This window comes from Eumetopias jubatus, unplaced genomic scaffold (assembly GCF_037043125.1).
Source record: "Eumetopias jubatus isolate StellerSeaLion01/CBP00866 unplaced genomic scaffold, mEumJub1_p1.0 scaffold_16, whole genome shotgun sequence".
In the NCBI taxonomy this organism is placed as follows: domain Eukaryota; kingdom Metazoa; phylum Chordata; class Mammalia; order Carnivora; family Otariidae; genus Eumetopias; species Eumetopias jubatus.
Genome location: NW_028274822.1, coordinates 68,441,774 through 68,460,789, shown reverse-complemented (window position 1 = coordinate 68,460,789; position 19,016 = coordinate 68,441,774). Strand labels below are relative to the sequence as shown.

At 58.5% G+C, this 19,016-nt stretch overlaps 1 protein-coding gene across 2 annotated transcripts in view; it reads right to left on the bottom strand.

Moving 5' to 3' along the window:
- Positions 1-19,016, bottom strand: part of RSPH14 (radial spoke head 14 homolog) — a 74,979-nt gene that overhangs the window by 4,938 nt on the left and 51,025 nt on the right. The window lies entirely within an intron of this gene.

Genomic DNA, 19,016 nt, shown 5'->3' with positions numbered 1-19,016 from the left:
CATATAGATAGCCCCCCTGGAGGTGGCCAGCAGCAACACCTCTCTCTTCCGCCTCCCCTGCTAAACCCTCTAATTTACTCCAGAGACAAATAAACAGGTTAATTAGCCTAAAGGTCTCTAAGTGCCAATTAGCACCAGGGATTTCCTCTTTGAAGACATCACCCCAGTCTTCCTCCCGCACTTCCTGAGGACATCAAATGGCAGGCGCCCCAGGGTGAGGGAGGTGGAGAGGGACAGACGCATGTCCAGTGGCCCCCTAGGCCCCTGGATAGCTTCTCATTGGGGTGTCATTGCCAAGCAACTAGCTCCGCCCCGTTTGTTCTCGGGGCACTCACGACACGGGAAGAGCAGTTGCCCATTGCTTTAAGAGTACTGCACTTTCTAAAATTTAATACACACAGATTTCAAAAAATGCCTAACTTGGACTCCTAAACGTATCCAGCTGTGTGATCTTTGACAAGTTACCTAACCTTTCTGAGCCCGGTTTCCTCATTATGGAAACCAGCCTAGGTGGCAGGGAGTTGTGCAATGCCAAAGGGTAGTGGCTGGGTGGGAGCACACTCTCTGGAAGGGACTCTCACATAAGCCCAGAATGTCTGGACCTAGAATCATAAGGAATTTTGCCAACACTGAGACCCAGTTACAAGCAACGGCCTGTCGGGGAGGGGGGCGGTGAGAGGCGAGGAGTGGGATACAAAGACGAAAGCTGCACAGTCCCTGCCCTGCAGGAACACAGCCCCTCTCTCCCCTTCAGCCTCACCCTCCCCACCAGGCCACGGCCAGACCACACACCTAGCCTTCTGCTCTAGCTCCACCGCCCACTCAGGCACCTGCCCACAGGCTCCCTACCTGCCGCAGCCATGGATCCAACTCAGCCACAACCTGACCCAGACAGCCCCTCCCAAGCTCACTGTGGGGAGGTGACGGTTGGATTTTCCAAGGATTTTGCTGACTGGAAAGATTTTGCATAGAGGGAGAAGGTTCCCAGCTGGGGGATACTTGAGCAAAGGCCTGGGGATGAGGAATTTGAGCATCATAAAATTGGGGTTTGATTGTGGCCTCACTTGCACCTGGGTCTGGGCTTTCCAGGGCCCCCCTCCTCCCAAAGGTGTTGCTGGGCACAGGCGGGGGTGGGGGGAGCAGAGGAAGAGAGTTAAAGTCAAGCTACTGGAGGTGATCACCACCATTGCTCCCTCCCTAGGTGAGGAAACCAAGACCCAGAGAGGCAATTCAAGTGCCTGAGGTCACACAGCAGACAGGGGCAAAGCCAGGGCCCTGGGCTGCTTGGGTTTTGTTTCTCAGGCATTTGTCTTGGGCCTCTACTCCTAGAAATGCTGAGCGCCAGGACCTGGGTTCATTCTGAGACAGAGGGAGAAGATTAAAAATAAAACGCGTGCCGGGTGTGCCTCTCTGCTCGTTCACTTTGCTTTTCAGCTAAAAGGAGAGTTGCAGGCCTGGCTATTTATAACTAACCCAGATCTGCAATGGCTTGTTCAAGTTGGGGTTGGGGGGGTTGCACAGACCCCAAGGAAACAAACTGGAGAAACCCACTCAGCCCCGCCGTAGCCAGAGATTCAGCCAGCGGGGCTTGGGAGAGCAGGTCAAGCCGGGAGAAGAGCCAGACAGGATGGTGCTATGGCCAGCATCCAGAGACTAGCCATCCTTGGGTAGTGGGGAGACCAATGGCAGTCAGCCAGGAGCCGGCATGACAACACAGGTTCATACTCAAGTAGAATTCCAGGGTCCAAGGGACTCTGAACATGCAGGAAGGGAGGCCTGGGGGCGCTGGGCCTCATGGGGCAGCAGGGCAAAGGCATGAGGCATGGGTGTACTTGGGGAGGGCCCCGGGTCTGGCACGGCTGGTGTGCCAGGACAGATTCAGTGGTTGATGAGCCAGAAAGCTCCACCAATCCCTCTGGGATTGAAGTGACATGATGCCCATGGCACAGAATGCCCTGTGGTTGAGGTTTGGTCATTTCCTGGAGGATGGCCTGATACCACCTAGAGAGGCCACTCCTCAGCCATCTGTCCCTGTGGATTGGTGAAGTACGAGGCTCAACCACCAGGGCCTTCCTCTTTCCATCACAGGGCCCCAGCTGTTGTCCCTGGTCCTGTTTTCCTGGCTAGTAAGGGCTGAGGAAGGAGCGCCAGCCCCGGCCCCCGGGCATCCGCACCTCATCAGAACCCACCTGCCCAGTGTTACCTCGTGCAGCCCCCATGCCCTGAACTGCTGGCACGCTGACCCCCCCTCCCTGCACCTGCCTCTGTCGTGGGGACACATCCCTGTCCTTAGCTTACGTGGCCCCTCATAGCACATGATGTGGCTGACCCCGCCTTACCTCTCGAGGTACTCTCTTCCCAAGGAGCCAGGATACTCTACTCCCTGGTCTCCGGCCACCTCTCCTGCTGGTCCTCCAATCTGCTAGCAAGCACCGTCCTTCCTCCGCATCTCCTATCATGTGGACCTCCTCCTTGACCCCCACCCTCCCCACTCTGCCCCCCACTCTATCCTTCTGTCTTGGCTACAGCCACCATATGGCCCTCTCCTGACACTCTGTCGCTCAATGATCCTGCAGCCCCACGCTGAACTCAGCTGCATGGAGAATCTCTGCTTTCTTATTTTCTGAGGGCTGACTAGCTGACATTTTTGCTATTTGATTCTGCCTATTAGGACAACATACATTAATGGGACCACACGTACTGCAAACAAATACGAAACAAAAACTTGCAATCCTCCTCAAATTTAAAAAGCTAATTCTAAAACTCTCCAGTGCTTCTTAGGCTGACGTCCCCAATCTCACAGAAGGGCCACTAGCCCAGTGCAACTGTCCCCAGTCCGGCCTTGTTTTCTGGCACCCACACCTGCTTGCTGGCTCCAGGTACAGCCAGTCTTCCATGGGTTCCTGCAGGTATCATGGCTCCTTGATGCCCAGCACGTTCCCCACCTTGAAACATGCTTCTCTCCTCTGCCCCAGTTCACCGGCCACCTCCATCCTGCTGTCTCCCAGTGCGCAGTTCTCCCCCTGCCACATGTCCCCAGGGTGGCCACCAGGATCGGGAGGGGGAGGCAGCAGGCAGCCCCTTGGGGCTTCTTCATGGGCTAGCTGCTGATCTCACCCTGGACTGTGGTAGAGGGTCACCCTACACTGACATCTAGGTTTGCCCCTGCAAACAGCTCCATTCTGACCCCGATCCTACAACAGAAACTGCCCTCACCCATCTCTAAACATGTGTCCACGTGCATTTCCCCTCAGAGTCACTCTCCAAGGACAGTCTACTAGTGTCCCCCTTGACAGAGAAGGACAATGAGGTTCATCTGGGTGAAATAACCTCCCTCGCCCAAGGGTGTATAGGCACAGAGCTGGGTCTGGCTTCCCTCCCACCCCCTCTCACCTCTGATCCACACCAGGGCAGGACCTGTGCCCGCCATCTTCCTGGTATCACAGCCATTGGCCTCTGAGTGGTCCTGTGGGCAGAGGCCCATCCTGACCCAGCCCAGGGGTTTGAAGGCATGCGCCCAGAGGAGCCTCTCCAGTGTTGGCCACCTCCAGCGAGCACTATGCCAGGTCTAGGTTCGCCTCAGGATGCCCATCACCAGCATCTGTCCTGTCCCTGACAGTTTAGGTAACTTCTTCACAGGTGCTCACGTCACGTCATGGGGTATGTAGTGCAACAGTCTCCGTCTTACAGCAGAGGAAACATTCCCAGAGAGGTTATGGAATAATGTTGCAACGCCACAGTGCCCAGCGGGCAGAACCAGACCCCCACCCCCGCCTTCTGACCACAACCCTGGACTGGGATGACCACCCAATCCACCGCTGTCAATGGCCAATTCCAGTGCTTCTGCCCAGGATGGGGTGATCCTTACAATGTGACCATGAGGGTGTAAAGTGCTAAGGAAGGTGTTAACTGGGAGAATCTGCATTTCTACCAGGGATGCTCTGAAATACACAAAGATTCAAGTTAAAATGATGGAAAAGACAGAGGCATTAATATCTTGGCTCTCTGGCCAAAGTCTTGTAAGCACAGGAGCGAGGGGCTCTCCTGTCTCTGAGGCCCACAGATGGGCTCCCCCTGAAACTGAAAGCAGAATTTGGCAGACTGGCTCACGTGTATTTTGCTGAGCATCGGATGCCTTCTACCTTCCACCAGCTTCTCCAAGGCAGCGATGGGGGATCCTGGCTTTAACTGAGCTGCTGCCTCCCGCCTCTCTGATCTGGGGGACAGATCCTGGGCCCTTCTCCCTCTCCTCCTTTTCAAGCAACCTTTGTAGCCAGGATTGCCAGGGACCCTGAAGAGCCCCTACACGCTGAGGAAGCGTGCAGCAAAGGTGATTAATGTCCCTCCCATCGCTGCACCAACCTCACGGGTGTATACTTTAAGGGTTTGCATAGCCTTTCACACGTTCTAGCGGATTGTCGCGACAATTCAAGGAAGCAGGTGCCACTAGCCCCACTTTGCAAAACAGGCTCAGAGAGGTCAGTTGGTTGCCCAAGGTCGCGGAGCTCAGAAAGTGCCGAGCTGGGTTCGAATTCAAACCGAGGGAGACGAGCCGGGCTCGTCGCGGGGAGATGGGCCTTCCGCCACTCTCAGGATCAGTCTCCGGCTCTGCGAGAAGCGGTCCACTGGGTCGGTTCCCCAGCTTCGGCGCAGCGGGGTCCCAGAGACGCCGGTGCGGGCAGCGCGTGCGGGACTGCGGCGCGCGCAGAGCCGCGGCCCCGCCCCTACCCGTTGCCGTTGGACCGTACATACATCCGTCAGCCGCTCCTGCCCAATGAGAAGAGAGCCGGCGCTCGTGGCGGGGCGGCGGCGCCCAGCGCGTGGTCACCCGCGGGCTCGCGGCACCCCCGCCCGCGGTTGGCCTGGCAACGCGCTGCGCTCGCGGCTCCGCCCCCTGCCGGCGGCAGCGCGGCGCGGGGCGGGCGGACCCGCGGGCGGGCGGCGGGCTGCGGGCGGCGCGGGAGAGCGGGCGGAGGGAGGCAAGCCGGCCGGAGGGTGTGCGCCGCCCGCGGTCCGGTCACGTCCCCGCGCGGGTGCCGCCGCCCGCGTAGTGCGGAACGAGGGCGCCGCGGCCCGCGCTCGCCGCCCCGCCCCGCCCCACCCGGAGCAGCTCGCCGATGCACCGTGCGGCGGCCCGGAGGTGAGTGAGCGGACCCGCGGCCGGGGCGCGCGGCAGAACCTCGAGGGGCTGGGGGAGCGGCTGGGGCGTCCACCCCACCCCCACCCGGGGCCCCGCCCGGGCCTTTGTGCTAGGGATCCGCCCGGGCTGGGGGCGCCGGGGAGCAGCGAAAGGGATGCCCCGCCGGGGTGTGGGCGACCGGGGCGGAGATGCCCGCGAGGTGGGCAGCGGGCGACCGCGGGCCCGGCAGGTGCTGGGAAGGGGCGCCACTCGGCAGAGGAGCCGGCGGGAGGGGGCGGCTGCGGGCCCGGGAGGTAGGCAGGGTCTGCTGGGGCTGCCGCGTCTGGGGGCCCCCAGAACAGCCGCCGGTGCGGAGCCGGGGCCAGCCAACCTGCAGGAGAGGCGCTGAGGCGGGGTCTGCCTCCCAGGGGAGCGGGGAGGAGGCGACCCCGGGCGGCTGGAGCGCCGACGCGTGGCCTTGGCTGAAACGGAGGAGAGGGCCCCGGAAGCCTGGGCCCGGGGCCGAGTGGCTCGCAGTTTTCCGTCATCGGTCTTGCAGAGAACAGGTTCCTTGGAGGCATTTAGAACAAGAGATGAGTATGGACCTGCTGCGATTGTGATATGTTCCTGGCTCAATATTTTTTTCCCTTAAAAGGCGGTGGGGGTGTTGGGGGGTGTTGGGGGGGAGGGGTGTAAGGCCTCGGGGCTGGGGCTCCGCATCCTACGGGAGATCCAAGGGGGCTCTGCCTGCAGGGCGGTGCTGAGCCTGTCTGGGTGGTGATGGCAGGAATCCGCCTAGGCCGAGAATTGGGGTTCTATGTCACAAGAGAGAAGAGGGTGGGAAGGCAGTGCCGAGACCAGGGTTCCCTGGAGTCCCTTTCTCAGGATGAAAGGACCCGCCTGCTAGGCGAGGTCTGGCCTGTTTTGGTGAGGGAGCCCAGTCCCTGATGGGCTCCCTTCTGCCCAAGTGATTTCCCTGCCCTGGGGACTGACTCCTGCCGCCTTGGGTTCTGTCTGGAGGAGGCTCCTTGGCCAAATTCAATTAAACAAATATTTACTGAGCATTTGCTCCCCCAGAGCCTGGCGCTGAGGTGGGAGTGGACTGGGCCTGCCCTCCTGGGACTGACTCACCACCCAACAGGGGCGAAATGTCTCTGCTCAAATAACCCAACCCTGAGTATGCATGCCGGAGCCTCTGGAGGGACCTCAGAGATGACTTGGGCTGGGGTTAGACGGGCTTGTGGGCAAAGTGACATTTGAACTTGAGCTTGAAGGACGTGAGCACAGCCGGGGTGGGCATTGTGGACAGAGAGGAGAAAATGGACCAAAGCACAGAGAGGGTACTCAGGCAGTTGGGTCTGGCCGGAGCATAGGATGTGCTTGGGAAAGCATAGGTGGTATGGCAGGAAGGGGGGTGGGGGACGCACAGGGGCTGATGGAGCCAGGGAAACGGAACACCCCATTGCTTATTAGCTGTGACTGTTCGATGGAGGCCACAGTTTCTTCATCTGTGACCTAGGAGCTGGGGTGGGCCTGGGGAAGAGCTTAAAAGACACCAGGGGGCTCCTTGCAGCCTAGGACTCCCCTTCCAGGCACCTTGTCTCATGGGCAAGGCCAGGGTACTGGGTAACCGACAGCCCCCTTCCTAGCCAGGATGGAGAATGCTATTTAGCTGGTGACTCTGCCCCTTTGGGGCGTGGACATTTGTGAACGGTAATCAAGGAGGCTTGGGAGCCTCCATTTAGGGGCTGATCGCATGGGATGCGCAGATGAAGTGGTGTGCCTTCAGCATTCCTCATGGTCTGGGGACAAGACACTGGCATTTGGTTTAAAACTCCTGTGTGTTCCTCTAACAGACGTTGATTTTCTGCGACAGGAGGTGAATAAGACATAGTCCCTCCCCCTCGCAAGGCCAGTGTCACTTTCTGCCCTAGATCTGCTTGCTTGCTTGCTCCGAGGGATGTTTTCACTCTCCCTCTGAAGGGGCTGTTTGTTACTCATCTGTGTATCATACCCCCCCAACCCCCAAACACACACCCACTTTCAGCTTTTGGCCAAGGCCCATGTTGCTGCGGGGGGACACAGAGTGTGCCAAGAGGGATGGAGCCACTTCACTCTTGTGCCTGTCGCCAGGCCACATTCTGGGGGCCTGCTGTGGGACTCTAGATTTGGGACACAGAGTGAATCCCTCCCTCTGCCCCCAGTTTCTCAGCTCTTCTGTTTCCTGGAATCTCAGGAGCTTCTAGGGTGATTCCAGGAACTTCTGGGTAACCAGGTAGACTTGGCAAGGCTGCCCAGAGCCCCTGTAGGAGGCAAGTGGGATGGAGAACCGCATGGTGGGAAGGCTGGCCTGACACTCAGGGTGTGGCCTTAGCAGCCTCAACCTGGCTGTGTGGTTTTCTCATGTGTACACGTGCCTTCGTTCCCTGGACGTGAGGATGAGGCAGCCCTGTACCGTCCCTTGCTGGCCCTCAGAAGACCTAAAATGCCGTTTGGCTCTAGGGCGTCTTGCTGCTGTTGGCCATGGCTGGGCTTGCAGGAACTCTGGAAGAGGTAGATTAGCACACTGCTCTCCCACAACCCCAGGAAGGAAGCCTGGGGTCACTGAGCCTCCAGGCGCAGGCCAGCGGGCGCTGTGGTTGGCAGGGAAGAGGGCAAAAGGAAATGGATAGGAGGCATCAGGGCAGATGCTGAGGACCAGCCCCAGAGTGGTGGCCTGACACAGCTTAGGCAGACCGGGGATTGACATGGAAAGGCCCAGACTCCCCCACGCAGGGTGGGGCGGGCCTCCAGTCGAGGCCTCCAAAGACCTGGGTCAGGTCCTGGCCCTGTCACCCCCAGCCCAGCCCCGTCCTGACTGAGCTTCTTTGTCTTCATTCATAAACAGAGCCAAGCGTTCCCTGCCCCGTCCCTGCACCAGTCCCTGCACGGGTCCTCCCTGTGCATTTGGCCCCTTTACACATGTCCACACTGGCAGGGGAGACGCTTCGCAGGAGTGAACTGACAGCAACTAACCACAGGGACTGTCTGATGCCTCCGGGAGCACACGGGAGACATGGGAGATGTCAGCCCTCCGTACAGAGCCCGAGGAGATGGAAATGGTTCACGCATTATTCATTCCTTTGGCTAATATTTACCAGAACCTGCCGGGTGCTGGGTGCTGTGCCAGACACGGGGGTATGGCAAGAAGCGGGACAGATGCGGTGTCTGTCCTCATGGGGCTCCCAGCAGACCCAGGGAGGCTGGCACAACACCTGTGTGACTGACTGCCAGGTAAGGTAGGTGCCGTGAAGAGAACTAAAGAAGAGAGCGCAGAGAGGGAGGGTCAGGGGGCCGCTCTGTGTGGAGGGGCCCTTGGCACAGTGCCACAGAGAGCGATGGGTGAGTTGTGACTGATGGGGAAAGGCACCCGGAGAGGGGGTGGCAGGTGCAAAGGCACTGAAGCTGCTGGGGGGCCCCAGCAGAAAGCCAGATAGCCAGAGCCCCATAGGGTGGGATGGTTTACGGAGTGGGTCAGGTAGGACTCTGTGGGCCCCTGTGAGGCGCAGAGCCATGGGAAGGTTTGGAGCAGAGGAGAGACTCGAACTAATTCCACTGTGAAAAGACCTGTGTGGCTGATGGGCATGGGGGCAAGAGCAGAGGGCTGTGAGGGGCCGTTACAGCAGGGGAGGAGGCCGCTGACCGAGGCCAGTGGGAGCAGTAGGGGTCATGAGGAGCGGTTGGTTGGGGATTTATTTTAAAGAGGACCTGCTGATGGAGAAGAGGCAAGGACAGCTCTGGAGAAACGGCGGTGGCATTGGTGGAGAAGGAAGATGCAGACTCCTTCATGAGAGGTGGGAAACTGGGAGTTGGCTTAGGCCCTGGTAGACATGGCCGTTATGTGGCCATCAGAGGGGAGAGCGAGGCTGGAGGTAGAAACCTGGAGTCCTTGGCATCAGGTGTGTGGGAAGCCAGGAACTGGCCACGGTCACTTGAGGATCCAGGGTAGGTGGGTCCAGAGGGGCTGGGTCAAGCCTCGGGGCCCTCACCCTTCAGAGCATGAGCTGAGAAGGAGCTTCCAGAAAGAAGAGATTGAGAAGGATGGATGAGCGAGTGAGGTGGGAGCACAATCATGATGGCAACATGGTGGGGGGCGGGGGGAGCACTGTGGAAGAGGGTGTTCCCAAGAGGGCGGGTCTCCAGAGGCAAATATCGAGGTACACATGGGGTGTGTGCGGACTAAGCAAATGGGTAGGTCCAGCTACATAATTTGCAGGGCCCTTGTTAAGTTTTTAAACCTTTCAAGACAACAGAGCATTCAACCAGGCCTGGGGCCCTGTTGGACTGCCCACATGCTTGCCCCTGAAGCCCGGCTGTGGCACTGGGAGGGCAGTGCCATGGGCCCGCCACCCAGGCTCCCCTTCACTTGCGTCCCGTGGGCAGGCGGGCTGTGTTTGGCACTTGGGGCCACCGGGGTCAGTCAGAGCCAGCCTTCGAGGCTCACCCTGGCCTCCTGTGAGTGTCACTTCCTCCCCCCCCGTCCCTTGACCCCCAGTGGCCTTAGGTAGGAGGCACAACTCGAGGGCCGAGGGCTGGGCAGTCCGTTGGCAGGACCCGGGTAAGCGTGGCAGGTGGCTTCACACAACAATGGCTTCCTTGAGTTCATCTCTTTTCCAAAGGAACCTGCTACATCACACAGTTGAGTTATTTGCTTCTAAATTAAGGTATAACTCTCTTTTAGAGACATCCCTGGAGAATCCAACAAAAAGTGCTAAGAAGCGAGACTGTTAAAAACCACGGTGCAGGGAGAGGCCTTCCAACAGTGTCAAGCCCCGCGTTCCTTCCAGCAGCCTCTAACCAGAAACACACCCGTCCCTGAGGGCTCGTCTGGGCCGGCCCTGCCTCTCCTGGCAGTGCGCGCTGTGGTCAGAGCAAACCTTTCAGAGAGAGCCCCTGCCCCCACTGAACGGCCCTCCCCAACCCCTGGGATGGGGAGTGTTGCGGACAGGGTTCCGGGACCTGGGCCCTGACACCCTCAGCAAGGCCCTGTGCCCCTGTGAGTCACGGAGGTCAAGGTTGTGGTATCGGAGCAGAGGACAGTGGGCTCAGTTGTACACGTTTCCCCGAGAGCCCAGACACAGGCATTCACTGGACAGCGGCGGGATCTTCTCTGGATTACAGCAGGCAGGTGCCTTCTGGGGCAGAGGCTCACTTTATCCTTCCACTACCAGCTCCTCCAAGAAGGGGCTGAATTTTACCTCAGTTTTGTCCTCACAGTTGAGGACATGGAGACGTGGAGAGATGGTGTGGCTTTCCCAAGTGGGCGATTGCCTCTCTTTTTCCCTTTAGCACTCATTACGACATAACATACTACCTGTTTTATTTATTTGTGTTTGTTTACCATCTCTCCTGGATCTGAATGTAAGCTCTGTAAGGTCAAGACCTTTGTCTGCTGTTTGCCACTGACAATCCAGTCCCCAGAACCTGGCCTGGCCACAGTAAGGTCTCAGCAAATCACTGTTGGGGGGGGAAATGAGTATTTGCAAATAGGCCTAACATGAGCTTTTGAGCCACTTTCATGCAGAGGGCTGGGCCTCCTGCTGGCTATAGCCCCCACACTGAACCACTGCTCTAGCTCAGCCCTCTGCTCCCTGAAGGCTGTGCTTTTTGGGTCCCCAGAGGTGTGTCTTTGGCCTTTAGGTTTGGCGGACAAACACAAACCACCTACGGGTGGGCGCCGCTGGCTGGACACCCGTGAGGCCCGACTGTGGTTCACTCCCAAACCAAGGCAGGTAGCTGCCTAGCTCCTCATACTGCCATCACAGGCACCGGTTCCTGCCACTGGAAATCAGAGGCCTCAGGCTGACACCTGGCCCCGCAGCAATGGGGTGTGCCTGGGTGACGCCTTGGTCAGACTTGGGGGTTTCACATGGTTGTGACATGAGGCATGTCCACAGGAAACTGTCGTAAGAGAGCAAGACAAGATCCTGGCAGTAGGAAAGGAACACAGTGTCGGCAGTGACCATGTGATGGCTGGGTGGCCTTTCCAGATAACCCCTGTGCCCCCAAGATTAGCCCAGCAGAGCAGCTGGGTACAGAGGAAAAAGTACTGGATGGGAAATCAGGAGGCCTGGGTTCTAGGCCTGGCTCTGCCTGTAAAGCAGACGCTGGTAAATTCTCTGCACTCACTGGGCCTCGGTGTCCTCACCTTACATTGGCCTTGGTCAAGGGTACAGATGGTTCTCATCTCTTGTACCAACTCTGGTTGCTGCCCAAAGCACACAGTGTTGAGAAGGATCCCAAGGCTGTTACGGCTCGGAGGGCAAGTGGTCATGGTTAATGAGTGATGTCTACCATGGGTACCGGGGGAGGATTTAGACTTAGATGTCCTCACCAGGGACTGGCCGACCCCGCCCACCACACCCTCACTCTCGCCTAGAAGCTGCAGCTCAATCTTCCATCTCTCTTTATGTGCCCCTTCTTCCAGACACCGACTCTGACCCCCAGATTAGGTGAGGACTCGCCTCCTCTTTGGTGCTTCCCCAGCCAACATTCTGAGTCTAACAGGCAGCTCAGGTCACTGTGGACCGCTTCCCATGGCAGCTTCTTTCTGCACCCTGAAGGAAGGAATGAGCAAGTGAATGAGCCTCAAGCTGTGCTCCAAGAAGGCTGCCTGGAATTAGGAGCCCAGGTGACCACAGAAACCATGTTGTAGCAGTGAGGACAGTGCAGGGAGAGGGAGTGAGTGACAAGGGAGGGCTCTGGGACCAGCCCGTGGGGCCCAGTGGTCCTGTCTGACCTTGGCCATGGGGCAGCTCACCAGGCTTCACCAGAGCAGACATGCGAATTTGCTCCAAACGGCCCAGAGGGACTTCTGAAGACCCTCTTTGACCAAGGGTTGGAGGACTTCACACCTACAGCCTTCCCCCTGGCTTGGTCAGGTCCTGATGACCTGAGCTAGTAATGCCCCACTCCCACGCCCACTGGCCTCCATGGCAGCAGGCACCCCTACCCACCCCATCTTCTGTGACCCAGGCCACCCCAGCTGTGTGCGGCCCCTGGCCTGCACGACGTGTCCCCCCTCGCTTCCTGTGGCCCCGTGAGTAACCACCAGGACCCCAGCTGGCCAGCCCACCAGCCTGCCCCCATCAGCACACGTGAGGTGCAATGGCCCTGTCTCCAAGCTGGGCTTCTCTCCAGCGTGGTCACCCTCCCTCACCCACTCCGTTACCTCTGATATGCTGTGCAAACATATTTCTTGATAAAATGCTGGGAAGAAAAATAATTAGAGTGTTGCTTCCATTATCCAATTTTTGATTAATCAAACTCTCTTTGTCCTCGGCCAGAATCTATTCATTTCCCTTAAACACTGGGCCAGTGCCAGGCATCGATTTCCTCTATGATAACACCACGCACGTACGCATGCACATCCCCAGCCCTGCCCCACCTCATGGCAGGGAGGAGGGCGCGGAAGCACTATCAGGGCTGTCTGGTGCCCAACACCACCTGCCTCCTCCAGGAAGCCCCACAGCCACACTGCACCCATCATCCCTGCCGCAGCCCCTTGAGCTCCTCAACTGGGCTCAGCCCCTATGTGACCTGGGTCCTTGGGTGTGTTAGTCTTATCTTGCCGGCTGTTCTGGGGCTCTCCTGGGGCAGTGAGGAATGGAGGACCCATGTGGGTGGAGGGAGCGTGGGGGGCATGGCCGCTGTGGCTGCTGAGGACTGGGGCAGAGGGTGAGCTGCAGCCCCAGGCTCTGTCTCATCACTGGCACAGCAAGGCTGCGGCTGGGTGGGGAGGCCAAGTCTGAGGACCAGGGCTTGTGAGGGAACCTCAGGGCCTTGAGACTGGGGTAGAGTTGGGATGGGGGCAGGCTTTCAGTGGCAGCAACAGAAGCCCAGTCCTGATGGGCTCACCAGATGAAGGGACGTCCTGGGCTGAGGGCTCAGAGGCAGAGCAGTATCAGAGTTGGCCAAGGCTAGACGGGAGGCGGCCACACATCTGCGGTGTCCATCTGGGGGAAGGCCAAGGGCCTTTCTAGAAAACTTCCCAGAAGCCCCCGCTGTCCCCTCCCTGTGATGAGTTGGCTCTTCCCTCATGCAGTACAAAGGGCTGAGATGGATTTATCAGCACCTGCTTCCTGTCAGGTACTTCGGGCCTGTGGGACACATCAGTGACAGACCAACAGCCCCTGCCCTGTGAAGCTGGTGTTCTGTAAGCGTGGGGGAGGGGGCAGTAAACACGATAAGGGAGTTATACACCCACCATGTTAGAAAACACAGCGAGACATTTGGGGAGTCATAAATAGGATGGGCAGGGTGCCCTCTCAAGGAGGGGACCTCTGAGCCATTTGAGGAAAGGATGGATTGGCTCTCCGGACAAAGAGTGTTCCGGCTGGAGGGAACAGCCAGTGCAGAGGCCCTGAGTTGAGAGTGTGTTTGACACTTGAGAGGCAGCAGGGGTGGAGAGTGGAGGGAGCACAGCAGGGGAGGGCAGGGGCACAGCACCCTAGGGCCCCAGACTCTGGCTCAGAACTGAGATGGCCAGCCTTGGGAAGGTTTTGAGCACAGGAGAGATGCTCTGCCTTATAATACGACAAGGACCCCCCTGGCTGCGGGGGGAGCAGGGTGCAGGGGCCGGGAGAGAGGAAGGGTACCTGAGAGGTCACTGTAGCAGTCCCCACTGAGAGGCTGGGCCCTGGGAGGTAGGTGGCTGGATTGCAGACACAGCGCTCCCCTGAGGCCAGCCAGGCCTAGCCCTGACCTGAGGCACTGGGTTCTGTCAGAAAGGAAGGGGGTGGTGGGCAGAGGGAAGGCAAGCATGCAGTAGACGCCGCAGGTGCCCCCAGATCCCCTTTCCTGCCGGCGCACTGTACCCCGCCACATCAGTGTTACCTGCTCACAGCTGCACCCCTTGCTGGAGAACTGCCTTGGGGCCTCGCAGGCCCTGTCCTATCCCTCGAGGTGGGACAGCCTTGATTTCATTCAGGCTCCAGAATGCCCGGGGATCAGGCCACAGCAAAAAGGCATCTGAAACCACACCTCCGCCTGGTTCCCTCCCTGGCCCTGTCCTGCCTCCCTCTCTCCTGAACTCGCTCCCTCATCCAGTCATGTGCCCAAGAATCCCCATCTCAGCCTCTGCTTCTCGAGGGCCCCATCAACAGGTCAGAGGCTGCTGCTGGCTTGGAGACTCCTAGGGGTGACCCGGCATAGATAGGAGGGCAGGGGCCCCAGATTCGCAGCCTGCAGGCCCACAGGACTTCAGGAGGCTGGGGAAGCAGGCAATGGGACAGGGCTAGGTGAAAAAGGGAATAGATGAGAGGTGGTACTCACCTTCCCGGTGGGAAAGACAAGAATGGAGCTGCAGGGAGGCAGGAGGGGCTCAGGGAAGGAGCCGTGCACTTGCCTGGCCCATGGAGTCCTCAGAGAACTGGTCTGGACTGGGGGTAGCCGAGGTGGGGGATGGGATCTTGGGCCACCGCACTCAGAGGCCGGAAATTGCAGGGCAAGAGACCCAGTGAGGTTAAATCAGAGTCTCCACCCAGGTACTTCTGGGCCTGACTAAAAGTCAGCAGTTACCTTCGCTACGGAAACGGGGAGCCAGGCTCCGCCCCAGGCAGCAACCCCTTCCACTCGGCTTTTAGTAAAGGCCCTGCGCATCTGGGTCTTCTTCCCCCTTGTATGTGGAACCTTTCCGTTTTTATTTATTTATTTACTCCTGGCTCAGAGAAATCTCTGGCCTGATTTCCTCCTGAGTCAGTGTTCCTCAGACCATGCTATCACATCTCGTCTGGTCAGCCTTCGTGCTGCAGGCCAGAAGGCTGGACCCACGCTGCGGGCCTCCAGAGCCACAGGACAATACGGGGCAGCAGGGGAGGGCCTCGCTGCTCATCTTCGGCAGTACCCTGAAGCCAAGAGGCTGCCTAGCTGGGGTAGAGCCATTTGTCAGCGCCTCTCTGCAGCTGGGGACACTGCGCACCCAACCTTGGTCCTTCTCCCATCTGCCCGGACTCTGGCTCTGAAATAAGCAGGGAGCTAGGAAGGGGCCAAGAAAGGGGGGCTGCTTTTAAGGGGAGCCCTGCTGTGGGTCTGCTGGTGCCAGGCTAGTCAGGCTGGCTGGGGGGGACGTGGATAAGCTAATCCAGTGGCCGGGGCCCTGGTGGCTGTGGGGTGGTGGCAGAGAGCCCGTCCGCACAGAGCCGTGTGTCCCCAGCTCCGAGGTGTCTCGCGTGTGCATGTGCTCCCGTTTTTTCAAAGAAACCGTTGTGATAAAAAATGAAATGCAGTGTCATTTACAAACCTTATAGAAAGCTTGGTGCTCAGAAACCCTCTTACCCCTGTCACCAACACTCACTGGATGAATGGGCGTGCTCTGTTCTCACAGGAGAGCATGCCCTGCACTTTGGCGCCCACCCCTTGGAGTCAGTGGTGTCTGGCCCAAACCTGTGTGTACCAGCCGTACTTGTCATTGTGACTGTGTCCTTGAGTACCTCACAAGCTGATGAAATGTGAATATAAGGAGGACCGCTGTGGAAACTCAGTGGATGCTTTGGAAAGCCTCAGTAAAAGCTGTGGTTGGGTTTGGTGTGGGCAAGACGATGGTAAGACTGGGGACAGAGCCATGACAACCTAGGATTCGGGTCCCGGTGACTTTGCCATCACACGCCGCATGGAGAAAGTCAACTGGATGTCACACGTAGTGTGCTGTGGTTTGAGAAGGAACAGTGACAACAACTCCAGTAAGTGAGCCTGTCCTCTGAGAGAAGATGGCCCGCCCCCAAAATTGGTGAAGGAGTGTATGGTTATCTGTTTTAAGTTAAAATGTTTAAAGTTCATATTATCATTTCTCATGACTTTCTGCTTTACATCATGTTTCAATATGCCAGCCAGCCAGCAGTCCCACCTTTGGTGGCAACTTCTGGTCACTAACAGATCTTAAATGTACCTGTAATAATGGTAGAATCTATAGAGTTGGTTTTTGTTGTTGTTGTTACATTAGAACAGGGAGGGATAGGTCCCTCTACTTGGAAAGGTTGTGTCTGTGACAGACAAGTGGTGGGGAAGGGGTTGCTTGACCACACAGGAGAGCTCCCTCCTGGACAGGCCAGCCTGGAAGCCCCTTCCTCAGGACCACCCCAGGGGAGAGGCCCGGAGCAACTTGCAGGGAAGTGTGGGGTTTCTGAGCCTGAGGGGGACCAGGAGATGCCGGTACACAGGGCAGGAGGGTCGGGGTGCAGAGATGCACTGTTTCCCCCCACTCCCTTCCCTGGCTCCTGTCTTATTTTCAGCAGGATGAGAAATGACCAGGATAGGGTTTTGGGTGGGGCCCAAGCTGGCTGGGGCAGGAAGGGGCAGGGTGAATTGCCAAGGGTGTTAGGACGGGGAGGCAGGAGGGCTCAGGAGGATCTTGCCTACAGCTTGTGGAGGGGTGGGTAAGATGCCCTGGGGCATTTGGGAGAGGGTGGGCACAGGCAGAGGGGCCCAAGAAGTCCCCTGCTGGGGTCCTAGAGGCCCAGTGTGGACAGCGGTAGACCCTCCGCACAAGCCCCCAGGCGAGGTCATATGAGGTAACGCACTCAGAAGGGAGTTCTGGGAAGCTTTGGAGCTGTGAACCAGTAATTTTTGGTGTTCGTCCATCTACCCATCCATCTGTTCTACACATCTTTACAGAGCTGGCGATGGAGACGGAGAGGGAGGGTAAGGTGGGCCTCGAGCAGGAGGCCAGACCAACCCGAGGGCATGGTGGGTGTGCTCAGGGCAGGTGCCTGCAGGGGCAGCCAGTGGCCCAGAGGCCAAGGAAGGGCCAGTCCTGGGCATGCCTGCTGGACTCTCCCTGGGTGAAGTCCAGTCCAGTGCTGAGCCAGTGGCACACGACACTTAGCTCAAGATCTCACAGGGCCAGGTGGCGAGTCACCCCGAGCCCTTCATGCCCTAAGGGGGCTGCCCGGTGCTGCAGCTCAGGGAGCCCTCACAGGGAGGGAGGCTCCTGCCTGGCCTCAGAGGGGGTTGTTTGCAGTGGGATGGGCTGGGGCAGCGCACTGTGGTGTGGGGAATGGGAGACCCAGCCGGGGAGGCGGGAACCGGGCTTCTGGCAGGGTCACAGGAAGAAAGAGGTGGGGCATGGAGGCCGGCTTTCCCTAGGGGGCAGCTCCTAGGAGGGTGGCCTATCCCTGCCCGCATCCAGTGTTACTGACATCAAGGCAAGCAGGGACTTTTATCTCCTCGGGAAGATACGGCTTTTTAGTCCACAAGTATGTGCTGTTGTGTCAAAAACCATCGAAGCATTTGGAATGGGCCGACCCAGATTCTGCCATATGTGATGTTGGTCAGGCCCACGAGCTCTGATATGTGAGGGAGACATGGTGCATTCAGCCTCACTCCCTGGCCTTGCTTTGCCAGCCTTTCGGGGGAACCCACACGTCCAGCATCCCACATAGGGGGTGGCAGCAGACTGCCCACAGGTCCTGGGTGTGAGTTGATGCACCCTCCACGCCCCACCAAAGGCACTTCTGTGGGAGAAATAGGGTCTCAACTGGGACAGTTTCTGCCTTCTGGCCCCTGGGGGGTTGGTCCCTGTCATGGGCAGCCGTCACTGAACCACTCCCCAGGGAACCGTGGGAAGGACATTGCTTGGGTGGGCCAGCTCTGAGCTGGGCCTAGGCTGGGCAGGGTCTTCTGTCTGCCCAACCCAGCACTTGGGGCAGTGTCCCTTCAGGTGTCCCCATCCTGCCAGCCTCCTGCTCTGGCCCCCCTCCCACCCTCGCATGACAGCGGCTTCTTATAATCGTGTCTTTTCCAGTGTCACGTCCCTGGACCTTCTGCCACATGCCTCCACACCCTCTCCTCCACAGTGCTGTCCTTTTATCAGAAATGGCCTCGCAGACTTAACGTGCTCACAGTCTCCCCGGCCAGAACACGGGCTCCTCGATGCAGACTCAGCATCACCCACCCCTCCCCCCTCCCATGTCCCCAAGTCCAGAGCAGAGCCTCCACACACCAGGCTTGATTGCCAGAGGGCACCGTGATGCTCGTTTGGGGCCCAGTGGTTAATTGATTGACTGCCCGTTCAGATCTGAGCGTAGAGGGCCTTGGGCCTGGGCGCAGATGCCCACTGCGCCCCGTGCTGGGTCATTTAGCCACAGGAGGAACAGCAGAGGGTGCCCTGATGAACAGGCAAATGGAACCGAGCAGAAGGAGGGGTGGCAGGTCAGGATGGTGCCCCTTTCTGAGACGAGAGACAGCCTCTGAGTTGGGACAGAGGGTGCAGTGCTGACACGCCAGGCCCACTACCCCCGCCCCACGGGTCCCAGCTAGAGGATCTCTGGGCTCAGCTTCCCTCATCCTTAGAATATACAAGGTGGCCTGAGGCCACAGCAGTGAGTGGCACCCAGCCTCCCCGTGAGGAGGGTAATCCTTTTTCATTTCTCTCTCAATCCCTTTCCTTCAAGGAGAAGATCTCTGTTTGGTGCCAGCATGACTGTCACACCCTCCAGTGTGCTAATCCCGGTTGTTTAACAAACAGCGAGCCCTCTGCTGGCCCTTCCGCAGGCAGCGTCCCGGACCCCAAGCAGCAGCGACACCAGCTCACAGTTTAGGTTACTTCTGCCTGTGGTGACTCCAGCTTTCCACTTAAGTAGGAACGTGAAGTCCTTTCTAAAGTACGTCCATCTAAGTAAAAAGTGCAAGTTAATTTAAAGAGAAATGTTGAGTAAGTCGTGGCAGGTGAGCAGGCTGTGCTGTGGGGACAGGGGTCAGAGGGCCCCGTGGAAGCTGAGCCCCGCAGGCTCAGTTCCCCCTCTCCTCACACCCTGTTCCTACCTCTGCATGGTCACGCCCATCTCCCGGGTATGCTGTGAGGCCGACTCAACAGGACACGTGTGTGTGAGGACAGGTAGGCATCCAGGCAGGGCCGACCCAC